This window comes from Musca autumnalis, unplaced genomic scaffold (genome assembly GCF_047663935.1).
Source record: "Musca autumnalis isolate F117 unplaced genomic scaffold, ASM4766393v1 scaffold_1, whole genome shotgun sequence".
Classification (NCBI taxonomy): domain Eukaryota; kingdom Metazoa; phylum Arthropoda; class Insecta; order Diptera; family Muscidae; genus Musca; species Musca autumnalis.
The window spans coordinates 16,795,572-16,811,531 of NW_027411644.1; the positions used below are offsets into that span (position 1 = coordinate 16,795,572).

Sequence of the window (15,960 nt, forward strand, 5' to 3'; positions counted from 1 at the left end):
TTTTAGAAATTGAAAATTCCAAAAATAAAATTTATTTTAGTGAAAAACGTAATAATTTCTTAAAGTAGCTCAAAAAATTTTAGTCGACCAAACCATTTCGGGGGGCCCGAGCAAATTTCTCTACAAGTGTGCTCTTTATAATTTTTTCCTAGAAAGAACCATTCTTGAGATACATATGGCGGTTCTAAAAACACATCATTTAAACGCACAAATTCAGGGGAATCGGCTAAAATAAATAAGGTAACCGGGTATGTCCCCCCAAAAAATATATGTTTCGTTGAAGACCGAAATTATACATATCTTTAAAAAAATCGAACAAAATCGGAGCGTGTTTAGTAGAGTTATTCCATGTTAGATTCATTTTATGCACAAATAGACCGTTTAACCCACATGTGTAATCGAAAGCCCAACGGGAACGAACCGAACGAAAACTCTCCGATTTTTCTTTTTTGGAAATTTTGTTGCGCTGATTACTGAAATGTATAATTTTCATTGGTGGCGGATCCGGTTCGCCGGTTGTTTGACCCGGAAATCCAGAACTAAAACCGGGTTAGACCCGGTTCTACTGGACCGATATCCTTTGAAAGCTTCTGGAAATTCCTAACACATGGCGTTGTTATTTTAACCGGTGCGCCTCATAATGTTCTTACGCGGCTTACTTCTTCACTTGTGTAATTTGACACTTATATCACGATATCTCAAGAATGGTGACTCCTATTGACAAGTCATCAAGGCCATTCTTGTAGATAATTTGTAAGCCTGCAACTTTTACTTAAGTCGATTTCGTATAGATCTGACCGCTTTTGGAAAAAAACTTAATAAGGCCACCAAAATATGACCTTTGAACTGATACGAAGAGCACTAAAAGGTACTAAATATGGTATCCTTTGTGTTAGCCAAATGGGAAGAGCTAGAATTCTGAAATTTGGAATAAGGGTCACTAATGGAGAGTTAGAAAGATGTACCAAAGGGTTTTTGGAAATTGAACTACAAGTGTACGAAAAGTACTAAATTTTGTATCAATTGTATATTTTTAACGGATAATAGCTAAAATTTGGTACGGGAAGTGCTGTTGATGTCAGGAAATGGTTTTAGAAATTCGTACTTAGGTGTACGAAAAGTACTAAATTTAGTACAACTTGGATTTGGGTGAACGGTTAGAGCTAAAAACCTGAAATTTGGAATTAAGATTACTGTTAGATTGTATGATTGAGGTAGTTTTGGAAATTCGAACTTTTATGTACGAAAAGTGCTAAATTGTACTAAACTTGGTACAATCTGAATTTTGGGAGAACGGATAGAGTTGGAAACCTAAAATTTGGAATTAAGATTAGTGTTGAAGTGTAGGATTCAGATATGGAGGTAGTTTTGGAATGTGTACGAAAAGTACTAAATGGCACTAAATTTAGTACAACTTGGAATTGGGTGAACTAATACTCGTAGAACTAGAATCCTGAAATATGAAATTAAGCTTAATGTTGAAGTGTAGGATTGAGGTAGTTTTGGAAACTCGTACTTACGTGTACGAAAAGTACTAAGTGGTACTTAATTTGGTACAATTTGGTTACGGGTGAACAGATAGATCTTAGATTTGGAGTTAAGATTGCTGTTGGACTGTACGTTTGAGGTAGTTTTGGAAGTTTTGGGCTGGAGCCCTGAAATTAAAAAAATTAAGTTTACTGTTGGAGTGTAGGATTGAGGATATTTTGGAAATTCTTAGTTATGGATACGAAAAGAACTAAATTTGGTACAATTTGGATTTGAGCAACCGGATAGAGCTGGGCTGCTGAAATTAGGAATTAAAATTACTGTAGGAGTGTAGGAGTTGTGGAAATTCGCAAAATTGGCAAAATGTGCCTCATCGAAATAATGGTTTTAGACCCCAAGTATGTTTGGACGAAATCCGTTTCGGACAATTTGGAGTCGATTTAGCCGTCTTTCTGTCTGGCTGGTGCGCACGATAACTCCCGAAGGGATGAAACGATTCGATCCAAAATTTGGCTTTCGTAATATTTTGTCTACTCTTAGTTTATGTTTGAAGATGGGTTATATCGGTCCACCCCTTCCGGTGCCTCCCCCCGAAAGTTCGAACATTTTCGGAAAATTTTTGCGCACCATAACTCTTGAAGGGAGTAACCGATTTGGTCCATAGTTTGCACATCGTGAAATTTCTACCAGACTTAGATGAGATTTAAGTATGGACTCAATCGGTCCACTCCTTCGGGTACCTCCCACACAAATTTTTGGGAAAGTTCAGTTTAGAACCTGCTCTTGAATCTCTTTGATTTTTGTTGTAACAACTTGTATTCACCGCCCCCATACGATGGTACAAGTTTCATCAGGGGCAAGCTCTATCGGTCCACTCCTTCAGGTACCTCCCCCCACAAAAGTTGAAAAATATTCGGAAAAATTATTCGCACCATAACTCTTAAAGGGAGTGATCGATTTGGACCACACTAATATATCTACCAGATATATATGGAGTTCGAGTATTGACTATATTTGTCCACTACTTCGGGTACCTATCACACAAAATTTCGGATAAGTTTACTTTAAGACCTGCTCTAGAATCACTTTGATTTTAGTTGAAGCAACTTGCATTCGCTGCCTCAATTACGACTGTATTTTTTCAGGGGCTAGTCCATACTTCTTGAGAAAACAGCCCAAAAGATGTAAAAAACCCCCATGGCACCATATGTTGTGTGTGGAGATCACGATATATCTCGAACCGATTTTGTCCAAAAGTGTGGCCTTTGCCATAGTTTTATATCGAAGATAGGCAATACTGGTCCACAACTTCCGGCACTTCCCCAAATTTAGTTTAACTTCTAAAATGGAGGTACCTTAGGGTACCTCCCCGCAAAAGTTCAACATTTGTGTCTAAGTGCAGTTTAAGGTCTGCTCGCCTCTGCAACACTTTTAAACTTTTATCCTAATCCATATTTTCTTCGGCGAGTTCAAAAAAAGGCCACAAAATACTGAATACACTCGATCTGTCCGAAGATTAAAGTTTCAATTCACATAGGCTGAAGGCAAAGCCGATTGATACTTTTTTACTTGTTCCATTGCGTAGCACATAAATTCGGGGACTAAATTGGCGCCGCATAGCTTACCATAGACCTAGGTATAGCGTTATATCTCTTCAAGAAGCTTTCTTAATCTGTAACCCACGTGCTAGAGACTTGAGGACTTTGTTCCTACACGGAGGAAAAAACGGCCTATCTAAATATGTCCCAAACATATTTAGCAGCAAACACATATATGTGTGCAATAGTCCCAAACATAACATACCTATGATTGGGTCCTGCAAACAAATATTTGTTTGGGTGCAAATGATTGAGTCCTTGACTAACATGTGTCATGTGGATTGCTGATGGTGCTCGACAAACTAGCGATTAAAATGACATTCTTAGGCTTAGGACCTCAGTCTTCCTTTTTCGCCTATCCTATCCCTGCTCTAATTTTAAAACTCTTCAGATGATTTAGCCACTTGTTTCGATTGAGCTCATCGACCAACTTGTTAACTTCTAGTGTCTGCTCCCTGACTCTGGGGTCACCGGGGTTGGTTCGAAGAAGCTCATCACTCTCATTTGTTAATCCCGCCGCCTCTGCTGGAAAATTTGGTGCCAGTCAGGGGTTTTAGAGCTATAGGGCCATTATCTCAGGAAATAGGGAATTGCCCCCGAAAAAATGTAGAGGCTGCAAAAATTTCAAAATGTCCACGGTCCAATGTTTGAAACCATATTTCAGTACACACAATGCACAAGGCACAATGGTGTGGCTTGAACTCTAAAAATGCCGAAAATCTGGCGGTACCGTTCTATGGAGAATATAACATAAACGTGGACTTGCGCCGACAATTCTCTGTAGGAACATTCAAGCTATGGCAAAACGTTCGACCGACCATTCGCTGCATTAATATTTGATATCACTTGTGAAGTCGAAATAAATACCGAAAATAGGGCGGTATCGCTCTATGTGGGTTTTATAAAAACGTGTACCAGCACCGACAAACTTCTCAGGGAAAGTTTTGCAGTCCCAACGAATACTAAATACCAAATTTTTACCGTTTCGTTACTGTGGCTAAAACCTGCGAAATTGCCAAATTCGGGAGGCATCGTTCCATACCTACACCGACACTTATCTACAGGATGTATGTACATTAGGGCGACCCAAACAATGTTTTTTTTAAAGGCCTGCCACAAAATTCTTTTCCATTTGATGCAAGAACCTTATTAGGCGAACATTTATATAACGTACTTCTCTGTAGCGAAGCTGTTTTTGGGTCACAAGTGTAAATTTTAATTTTGAGTTATGAATGAATATGAATTCTGCCAAATGTTTAACTATTTTTACAATTTTAGACGATAACTTATCAGGTGGCCGGCTAAATCTTTTGTCGCATCAAACTGAAATCACTTTTCCGAAAGAAAATCACAAAATTAGCTACACTGTTACTATACTAGTCTTGTTCTCCTCTACTCAGAATGGTCTCTGAGAGTTCACGCTTTCGTGTTTTTCTTCGGTCTTGTTGTACTGCTCTGCTTCTCTGTCGCTGAACAGCTTTTGCAACATTGTATTAATTGTATTTGATTGGGGAGATCGTCGTCGTGGAGCTCAAATTTCTCAATATGTAGTGTTTTTAGTTTTGTTTTTGTTTCTTCGATTTCATGTGGTGTTGCTTAAGTATGCTGTCGGTTGGCCTCTCCTATGGATGGTTTTCGCGTCGTCTGGAAAAAGTGGAAATAAACAAACTTTAAAACTTATTATGTGTTGTTGTTGAAACCAGTTTCAAATTGTCACTGGTATCCTTAACATCGTTAATCGTTGTCGCCAAGATTGTGGGCTTTTGTGCTGCTTCGTCGTAGCAAAACAGAAAAGTGAAGAAAAGTGGATCCCACTAAAAAAAAAGGAAAAAAGAAGCTGTGTCCTCTATAAAATTCGTAGAATCGTTCTTTTTTGTGTTCAAAGATCAACGAATCTCTTCTGTCTGCCGCCAGCAGACCGCGATACGTCTGGTTTGATCGTTTGTTATATTTTTATTGTTGATATTTGAAAATTATTTGCATACGAATAAATGTTTGTATGTGTGTATCTATGTAGCTGTGAATCTGAGCAACAAATGAGAGATTTCTCAGTGACCGATAAATGAATGCTGGTTGTGGCGTAAAGAATGTGCGCGATTTTAAGTTCATTCTCCAAGCAAAGCGACAACCATTTTAATCAGTGAGCAAAGTAAAAGCATTGAGAGATGTCAGTCTAACACAAAGAAAAAAAAAACATAACCATTACCCCCCATTTTACCGGTCGCTCAAACGACTTCTGATCGACAATATCAGAGAGAATATTTCGAAAAGTGTTGGTGTAGGTGATCGTGTGTGTCTGTTTGTTTATAAATTTTTGTTTATTTTCGTATTATGCTTATCAATGTTTTGGCCGCGATTGTCACATTGTGGTTATAATTTAAAGGAAACAAAAAAATTAAAAAGAAGTGCATTCGATCGATTCGATTGATGTTGGAATTGTGACAAAAAGTGGTTTCTGAGGTTGTCAGTTTGCGTCTTTATCGATCGACACCTACTATGCGACTAAACACCCAACGTGGTTAAAATAGAAGCCGTTTTAAATTCCAACCGCATTAATGACAAATACGAAAACCAACAACAGCAACAATTACCTACGCACAAAAGTTGTTGTGCCTAAATAGTTTATAAACACTGGGCGACAAAAAATTTACAGCTATTGTTTAAAATTTTTATGAAATAAAAACTGCGGCCCTTTTTGATTATCGTATATGTGATCTTAAATATGTGATATTATCTATTTACCTATGTGTTCGTATTTTTATCTACCTAATGAGAGAATAGTAGTGCAGTCTAGTTTCCGAAGGTGTGTTAATTTTTATTGGTAAGTAAAATATGTACATTAGGCTTATTACTTTTTGACCTTTTTCTCAAAAATGATTTCCTGTGGCGGAAATGAATGATGAACTTTTGCCTATTAATTACTAAAATAACGGTTATTCTATTTAAGTATTAAAAAGGTCATGGTCATGAAATGACAAAAAAAATTTGAAAAAATTAATTCCTTTTGCTCGAATAAATTAACTTTTTGGGAAAAGTACCGAAAGGTACTAAATATGGCACCCTTTATATTATATTATTTATTTATATACCGGGCCTTTTCATCTCATCATCCATTTGTATGCGCCATCTATTCCTTGGCCTGCCAATTCTGCGTGCACCGCCGAGCGGTCCGTATTTATACACCTTTTTTGGGGGTTCATCATCGCTCATTCTTATGATATGGCCTAGCCATCGTAATCGCTGCATCTCGATACGTTTAACAATATTGATGTCGTTGTATAGCAGATACAGCTCGTGGTTCATGCGACGTCGATATTCACCGTCAACGCAGATTGGTCCGTAGATCTTTCAAAGAATTTTTCTCTCAAACACACCAAGCACTGCCATGTCTGCTTGCGCAAGTACCCAGGCTTCGAAGCCATACATCAGAACGGGTAGTGTCAGTGTTTCGTAGAGCGTTATTTTTGTTTGACGAGATGTGGCTTTGTTTTTAAACTGCTTACTTAAACCAAAGTAGCATCTGTTGACCAATACAATTCATCTTTTTATTTCACAACTGATGTCGTTTGTTGTGTTTACGGCGGTGCCGAGGCATACGAAGTCTTTTACTACCTCAAAATTATAGGAACCAACTTCAACAGTTGGTCCGATCTCAATGGACGCATTGCGCGTCGACACCATTAAATTGGTCTTCTCACCGTTTACCGCCAGACCCACTTTCGCAGATTCTCCTTCGACCTTCATAAAGGTATCAGGTGTCTATATCATCAGCATAAGCAAGAAACATGTGACTATTGGTGTAGATTGTGCCACTTCTTTTGACGTTTGCCTCTCGTATAACCTTTTCCAGCAGGATGTTGAAGAGATCACACGAAAGGCTGTCTCCTTGTCTGAAACCTCTTTTGGTACCAAACTGAGGACCTCTTGTCAGTTAAAGTCATTTTACAAAGCCGGATGAGCTTTGCGGGGATACCAAATTCAAACATGGCTTGGAATACCTTTGAGCGCAGCGGGCTGTCGAAGGCTGATTTATAATCGACAAAAAAGTGGTACGTGTAGATCTGCATCTCTTGGGTCTTCTCCAGGATTTGCCGCAGGGTAAATATCTGGTCAATGGTGGACTTGTCAGGTCTAAAGCCGCACTAGAATGGCCCGATTATCTCGTTGATAATAGGCTTTAGCCGTTCGCGCAATATTCCTGACACGATCTTGTAGGCAATCGGGAGTAGACTTATGTCCCTATAGTTAGAGCATAAAGTCTTATCTCCTTTCTTCAGACGGTTTATTGCTGTCTTTACCTCATCTTGGCTGGGCGGTATACATTCAATACCATCTTCTGGGATTAGTCTGTGGTATCTTCGTCGTCTTCGATGGATACCAACAGGTTTGAAAAATGATCTTTTCATATCCTGAGCACACTATCTGTATCAGTTACCCAATTACCTTGCTGGTCTCTACAGGAGGAGGTGCCTGTACCAAAGCCATCAGTTTGATGCTTCGCTCTTTGATAGAATTTTCGGACTTCATTCTGGCTCCTGTACATCTCGATTTTTTCACACTCCCGCTTTTCCTTCTCTTTTTTTACTGCGGAATAGACGTTTCTCCTCTCTCCTTTTCTCCCGATACCTTTCTCGTGCCCTGCGCGTTGCTACGGATTGTAAAGTAACCCTATATGCCGCATTTTTCTCTTCGGTAGCAGCACGACACTCCTGATCATACCATGGATTCCTTGGTTGAGGTCTTTGGTATCCAAGTATGGATTTTGCGGCTGTTTGCATGGAGTGGGCAATGCTTTGCCATTGCGCTGATATATTATCGGGATGAGGAGCGCTTTGATTAAGCAATAGGGCTAGTTGAGTTAAATACGCTGTGGCTGTCTGTTGTGATTGCTTACCGACGTCTAACTTTCGTATTGTGTCTGTTCGTACTTTGTTTGCTACGTTTAACCGGGTGCGTACCTTTGCTGCAACTAGGTTGTGGTCCGAGTCTATGTTTGCTCCTCGGAACGAGCGCACATCCAACACGCTCGATTAATGTCTTCCATCACAAGGTGATCTATTTGATTTCCTGTTTTCTGATCTAGAGACAGCCAGGTGCCCTTATGGATGTCGAGATGTTTAAATCTGGTGCTGCTTACTACCATGTTTTTTGCCGCTGCGAAGTCTATCAGCCTCATGCCATTGTCAGATGTTTCATTATGGAGACTTCAAGTATATCTGCCAATGCGTGGAAGTAGTGGACAAATATAGTCCATATTCAAACCTTATCTATATCTGGTAGATATATTAGGATGTGTAAAATATGGATCAATTCGGTCACTCCCTTCAAGAGTTATCGGGCGCACAATTTTTCCGAACATTTCTGAACTTTTGTGTGTTAGGTACCTGAAGGAGTGGACCGATATGGCTTATCTTCGAACTTAAACTAAGTTTGGACAAAATATTAAGAGGGCCAAATTTTGGACCGAATTGGCAGATTCGTTCGAGAGTTATCTTGCGCTCCAACCACTACACACGGTGTCATAAGGTTTTTTTGCAACTTTCAGGCTATTTTCTCAGGAAGTATGGGCTTGTCCTGATGAAACTTATACCATTGTATAGGGGACAGTGAATAGAAGTTGTTACAACAAAAATCGAAGCGATTCGAGAGTAGGTCCTAAACTGAACTTCTCCGAAATTTTGTGTGGTAGGTACCCGAAGAAGTTGACCGATTGAGTCAATATTAGAACCTCATCTAAGTCTAGTAGAATTTCACGGTGTGCATGGTACGGACCAAATCGGTTACTCCTTTCAAGAGTTATCGTGCGCACAAATTTTCCGAACTTTTTTTTTGGGGGGGGGGGGGGGGTGGGGACCGAAAAGAGTGGACCGATATAACCCATCTTCGAAATTAAACTAATTTTGGACAAAATATTACGAAAGCCAAATTTTGGAACGAATTGGATAATCCGTTCCTGAGTTATCGTGCGCTTCAGCCATCCAGACAGACGGACGGACATGGCTACATCAACTCCAAATTGTCTGAAACGGATTTCGTCAAAACATACTTGGGGTCTAAAACCATTATTTCGATGAGGCACATTTTGCCCGTATGAAAGTGTATATAGCATAAGTTTGTCTGTTCCAGAACAGCAAGAATCTACTTATTTTTACTATTTTTTCCGATAACATAAAGGAAAAAATGTTATCGTAGTAAAACTAGTAGCTTCTGGCAGGATCTGGAACAGAGCAAGTCTTGAGGGTATAATGATACAGGGATATGAGGTAGTAAAAAATACATAACACTAATGTACATACGCAAATATAGAAATGAGAGAAATACTGCTGGAAATAGTATTTTTAATCCTCTAGAAATGATAATTTACTACAAATTATGAATATTAATTACATGTTCATAGTTTATATAGTCTAATCCAGCGACTAGGTACCTATAAGATTGTGTCTGTTGTATAAACCACTAAACCATATGGTCAATACAATAATGGGGCCATATCACCAACGTACATTACGGTTTTACACGTGGCAAATCCACAGTTGGCCAGATATTTACCATGCGGAAAATCCTGACAAATACCCATGAGATTACTTACTTACCATATTTTTGTTAATTGCAAAGTGGCTTTCATCAGCCCTACACGTTGGTATTCCCACAAAGCACCTTGTAAGATGACATTAACTGATGTCAGGTCCTCTTCAGTTAAAATAGGAAAGAACCTCTCTGAACAGTTTGCTACCAAAGGTGGTTTCAGGCAAGGAGACAACGAATGCGTTGGCTAGGCCATGTCATAACAATGGGCGATATTGAACCCACAAAAAATGCGTATAAGTACTGGACGCACGGCGGTACACGCAGATCGGAAAGGCCATGGCTCTGTTCGAATAAACTAGTGAAAGATGAAATAAAAAAAACACGATACTCCAAAACGGGAAAGAAAAGCAACAAATAGAGAGGAGTGGAAATCTACTCTTAGTTCGATTTATACGATAAATATTCTGTAGAGGGTCATCTAACTGAAACTATCTAACGGGTGTTTAAAAATGCATGTTTCTATACAATTTACTACATCATTTTTGTTGATCAGTGTTGTGCGTATTGCTTTCGGTGTAACTGTTTCAACTAAGGGACCTATTACTTTAGCGACTCTGAAAACAAAACAACAACTGAAGTGACAAAAATGGCAATTTATTGCAACGGAATTAATATCTGTATGCATCTATATGTACATATGTATTTAGTTAACTTACATACATATCTACTTATGTATGTTTGTACGTTTATAAGGCATTGCAACAAAGTTGTTTAACTTGTTACATTACATTGCCATCGACGGACGACTAACTAACTTACCAGCAACGTCTATCTTCCAACAAAGTCAAATACCGAAATAACCTACCCATCGACCAACCGGCTGGTGTTGGTGTCTCAACTCCAAACGTCACATTCACGTTGATCGTTCTCTTTGTTTTGAATCTCAGTGTTTGAAAACAAAAGCGCTACAGACCAGGGATGGAAAATTAAAAATTTCAAAAGGTACTAAAATGGTATTTTTCATTGAAAATTGATTTTTTATTGTTTTTTTAATGAATTAAAAAAATATTCATTAAAAATACAACATCAATAGCTTATTTCTATGAAGAATGTAGCAAAATCGTAAATATGGTATAATTAACTTTGTCATTCCGTTTGCAACACATCGAAATATTCGTCGGAGACCCTATAAAGTATATAACCATTGGTCTGTCCCAGAACTGCAAGAATCTACTATATAATTGTTCCACAACCATCCCAGGCAGGACAAGGGAGACTTCTCTCATATCAATGAGTGCACCCTGATTCATATTAGCTCAATGATATGGGACCTACAGTTTATCGCCGAGTTCGAACGGCGTGTCCTAAAATACCACTTGTAGAGAAGTTTTACATGCTGAGATACTAAGGAAATGTCGCCACCGTTGAAAATTTGATGTTGCCTAGCCGGGGAATCGCACCCACGACCATCTGCGTGCAAGACGAGTGTACATACCATTGCACCACGGTGGCACCCAAATCAAGATACAGCTCACAATATTTAAAACAAAGCTTTTACTCGTAGGATTTTTGGTATTGAAAATGGGTTTTATCGGTCCACGTTTTGATACAGCCCCCATGCCACGGAACACTCCCAATTTTCGTTATTTTCAAGGTTTAAGTCACATTATCGTACCAAAACTGTTGAAATTTGGCATTTGATCTTCGTTGGGGCTACAAAACTCTCCGTGTCCACGTTCTGATATAGCCCCCATAGCACGGTACCAACAGATGGCCCAAAAAACATATTTTGGTGGCCGATGTTAACTTTGTTTTACGTCAATAATCAAAACGATAGTTTGACAATCGATAGTTTGACAGCACTAATATAGCCCCCATAGAAGAGGTATTGCAGGTTTTCTGATTGGAATGAACTACGATACCGCTCGATGTGAAGTCTTTCAAATGATTAGTCTACTTTATTGACTGTAACTTGGTACATATTTTGTATTCTCAATGGGTATATTCCCAATATGAAGGTACATGCATACATTCAAATTTGTCAACTTGTCGCAATAGAGGAAGTGAAATGGTACTGAATTGACCGCGGGCGTACTTCGGTACTTTTTATAGTGAAATGGTACTGAAAAAAGTACTATTGTACTGAATTTTCCATCCCTGCTACACCACTCAGCAGCCAAAAGAGCACAGATATGTAAAATTGAAAACGTCACAGGTATGCTATTTTTTATATCCTACCCTACACCACACTGTGGTAAGTAAGGTGTATTATGTCTTTGTGCATTTGTATGTAACATACAAAAGCAAACGAGATAGACCCATAGTTCATTTTAGGCATGTATATAGAATCACTTGTATGTCCGTCCGCAACGTACAGGTCGCATTTATTGTCCGATTCAGCAGAAAATTGGGGAATATCATTTTGTTAGCCATAGGAAGAACGCTATTGCTTTTGGTGAAAATCGGTTCAAGTTTGTATATAGCCCCCATATTTATTTTTTGATCGATTTCACGTATTTGCTGCACCAAACACGCCATATATGTCCGATTTCGATGACATTTGGAATGTGTGACTGAAATCGGTCTAAAAATAAATGTCCCAAATTTTATCGAAATCGGTTCAGACTTGGATATAGGTCCCACATATATATATTCGGCCGATTACACATATTTGTTGCACCAAACCCGCTATATATGTCCGATTTTAATGAAATTTGAAATGTGTGACTGAATTCGGTATAGAAATAAATGTTCTAAATTCTATCGGTTCAGATTTGGATATAGCCCAAGTATTTCAAGTATTTGCTGGCTGCACCAAACACCCCATATGTGACCAATTTTGATGAAATTTGGAATGTGTGACAGTTTAAGTGAATAAATGTACAATATTATATAGAAATCAGTTCACCCATATCTATTTTACATATGTACAATGGTGTAGGGTATCATAAAGTCGGCCCCGCCCGACTTAGATAGTTTCCTTAATGGTTTTCTTTTGGTTTGTTTTGTTCTTGTTTCTGGTAGTGATGCTGTCAGTTGATGTGTTCTTTTCAGTTCATCACTCTTCTTGGCGTGAATGCAAAGGAATAGCGTTCCTGTGTAACAACAAATCTTCTCTTACTAAAAAACACGATCAACAACTCAAGTTACAGTGCCAACTTATGTTGGAGACTGATAGTATAGCGTAGAGTAAAACGAAAGATATACCTCTGTTTAAGTGAATTCCTTATTTATAAAAAGAATACGTAAGGTTTTGCTCAGAGAATGCCTTGCAATTGACAGTAAAAATTCATACTATCAGCTTAGAGTTGGTAAAAAATCAATCACACGGAATGTTGCACGCTTTTTGCACGCTTATACTTCCTGACAAGATGACCTAAAACCTGAAAAATTTCTAGTAGAGCACGATAACTCTCAATTATTTTGAAAATTTTATCAAAAGTAATCCTTCCACACTTCTTGCTATAATAATCAGATAGCTCTAAAAAACAAAACTCTTGCTGAGCACGAAAACCCTCCAAAGGAGTAACATACATCCTCCAAACTTAGCATGTCATTTTATTTCTCCCAAACTTCAAGTTCGAGAATAAACTGCATCGGTCTATGCCTTTGGGTAACACACAAACTAAAGTTCAATACGTTTAAATACAGTTTCTGGTATCGTATTAACATTTTTACAGTGGCTAGTCCTTGTGCTAACGATAACTTGTTCAACTTCCCGAGATATGAACCCGAACCACACAAAATGATTTTTGTTTTGATAAAAATACAATTAAATTGGATTTTATTATTGTACACAGCGGTACAATCATCAATTGAATACTTAGGGTCACCTCTTCCTATATTTGACTTTCAAAGTTGTTTTTTTTACTTATCAGATCATTGGTTCAGCAGTGAATTGTTCCACGCCGAAGATTTTGAAGAACTATATGTGGCTTTGAACGACTGCCGAAAAATACTCAAATTCTGGAAGACCCACTGAAGACGTGAATATTTATTTTTTCACACACACCACCATAGTATGGCGGGTATATTAAGTTAAATTTCTGTTTGAAACACATCGAACTAATCATTTGCGACCATATAAAGTATCACGGTGCGCCTTAACTAATTTTAAATGGAAGGTGCTTACACCTGGGAAGTTGTTGCATATTCTGAAACTGCGATGCTCATAGATGAGAAATATCAAGAAACAAAAAAATCAAATAAATCGCTATTTAGGGTTCTTTATGTTTTGACGATTTTCCTTGGAAACCGCGAGTCCTATGTAAATGGGCCCAAAGAAAATGTTGTAGCTGTGAAAATTTTCCACAAGATTGACTTTTATGATATTTTCGTAGGTTTTACCGTTTTTGAGATATAGAAGTTCAAATTGAGACAATGCACTGAATGCAATTTCCCAAACTAAACTTATATACATATCTTGAAAATGGTACAACCTAGGAAAAAATAAATCATCCAATCTTGTAGAGAATTTTCACAGCTTTAACATTTTCTTTAGTCCCATTTTGATATGACGTGCGGTTTCCAAGCAAAATCTTGAAGACTTAAGATAAAAACCTAAAAATTTGAACTGAACCTCTATATCTCAAAAATGGTAAAACCTACGAAAAACCCTAAAGGTCAGTCTTGTAGAGAATTTTCACAGCTACAACATTTTTTTAAGACTCATTTCGATACGACTTGCGGTTTCCAAACAAAATCGTGATAACCTGATCGAGATTTATTTAAAAATCCCTCCGTCGTTTTTTTCTGTTTTTTTATTTTTCTTATCTACGAACCTTGCTGTTTCAGAATCCGCGAAATCTTCCCATGTGTAAGCGGTTTTCATCAAAAGTTAGTTAAGGCGCACTGAGCATGATATTGTTTTATAAGGAGGCGATACAGTCAGTGCATTGTCTCAATTTGAACTTCTATATCTCAAAAACGGTAAAACCTACGAAAATATCATAAAGGTCACTCTTGTGGAGAATTTTCACAGCTACAACATTTTCTTTAGGTCTATTTACATAGGATTCGCGGTTTCCAAGCAAAATCGTGAAACCCTAAAGAACCCCTACAAATGTGATCTTAAATCGCGATTTATTTGAAAATCCTTCCGGCGATTTTCTTTTTGTTTCTTGATATTTCTCATCTATGAGCATTGTATTTTCAGAATCTGCAAAAACTTCCCAGGTGTAAGCACCTTCCATTTAAATTTGGTTAAGGCACACCGTGGTATATAAATTCTTGACCAGGATGAAATTCTAAGACGATCTAACCATGTCCGTCCGTTGTAAACAGTCTAGCATACGCAATAATTGAGACAGAACGCTAACATTTTGCACCTGAGGGTATTTTTTTTCATAGGCAGGTCCAGTTCGAAGATAGGCTATATACGTCCACGGTATAGTATAGTGTATGGTATAAAATTTGAAATTTAATGGTTCCAATGACACAAAACTTCCCCACTACAAAATACGAAGATAGGACCACGTTTTGGTATATCCCCATATATAACGGTACTTCCCGAGTTAAGACATTTTGCGGATTTTAGATACAATTTGTAACCGAAATAGCAATAATTTGTAAAGTTGGGCAATCTCGTTCAATTGAACGATCCGGTTCACTACCTCGTTCAATGGAAACCGGTAATTTCTTTGACAAGACTGCGTATACTTAATTTCACACGTTGGTTTTTATGATGTTACTCATTCGTCTTTGAACGAGGACAGTGATCCGGATCGTTCAATTGAACGACACTTGAAGTTTTCAGTGGTCAAGAAACTTCTCCACCAACAAGTAAAAAAGTGTCAGCCGGCTTTGCCGACGGATATATACCCTATGCACCGAGCGAATGTATTTATGATCTCTTCAGAATTTTGTGGCCCTTTTTGGACATTTAAACTTGCCGACAAAAATGTGGATTAGGAATTAACTGCACTAAGACACAAATGTTGACCTTTTGTGAGGGAGGTACACTTAGGGAGGACCGATATGGGCCATTTTAGAAGTTAAACTAAATTTTGTACCTGAAGGAGTGGACCGATATGGCTTATCTTCTAATTTTAACTATGTTTGGACAAAATATTACGAAGGGCAAATTTTGTTAATTTTGCTGTTAATTAATTTTGCAGATCCGTTCGAGAGTTATCTTGCGCTCCAACCACTACACACGGTGTCATAGGGGCTTTTTGCACCTTTCAGGCTGTTTTCTCAGGAAGTATGGATTTGCCCCTGATAAAAGTTGTACCGTCGTATGGGGGGCAGTGATTAAAAGTTGTTGCAACAAGAATCAAAGCGATTCGAGAGCAGGTCCTAATCTGAACTTATCCGAAATTTTGTGTGTGAGGTACCCGAAGGAGTG

At 38.2% G+C, this 15,960-nt stretch overlaps 1 protein-coding gene across 2 annotated transcripts in view; it reads left to right on the forward strand.

Moving 5' to 3' along the window:
• Nucleotides 1-4,590: 4,590 nt before the first annotated feature.
• The window catches only part of dsx (transcription factor doublesex), a 480,086-nt gene continuing 468,716 nt past the window's right edge, over nt 4,591-15,960 (forward strand). For both annotated transcript variants that reach the window (XM_073968073.1, XM_073968088.1), the window contains exon 1: nt 4,591-5,907. The gene's annotated coding sequence lies outside the window, so the exon portion shown is untranslated. The remainder of the gene's footprint in view (nt 5,908-15,960) is intronic.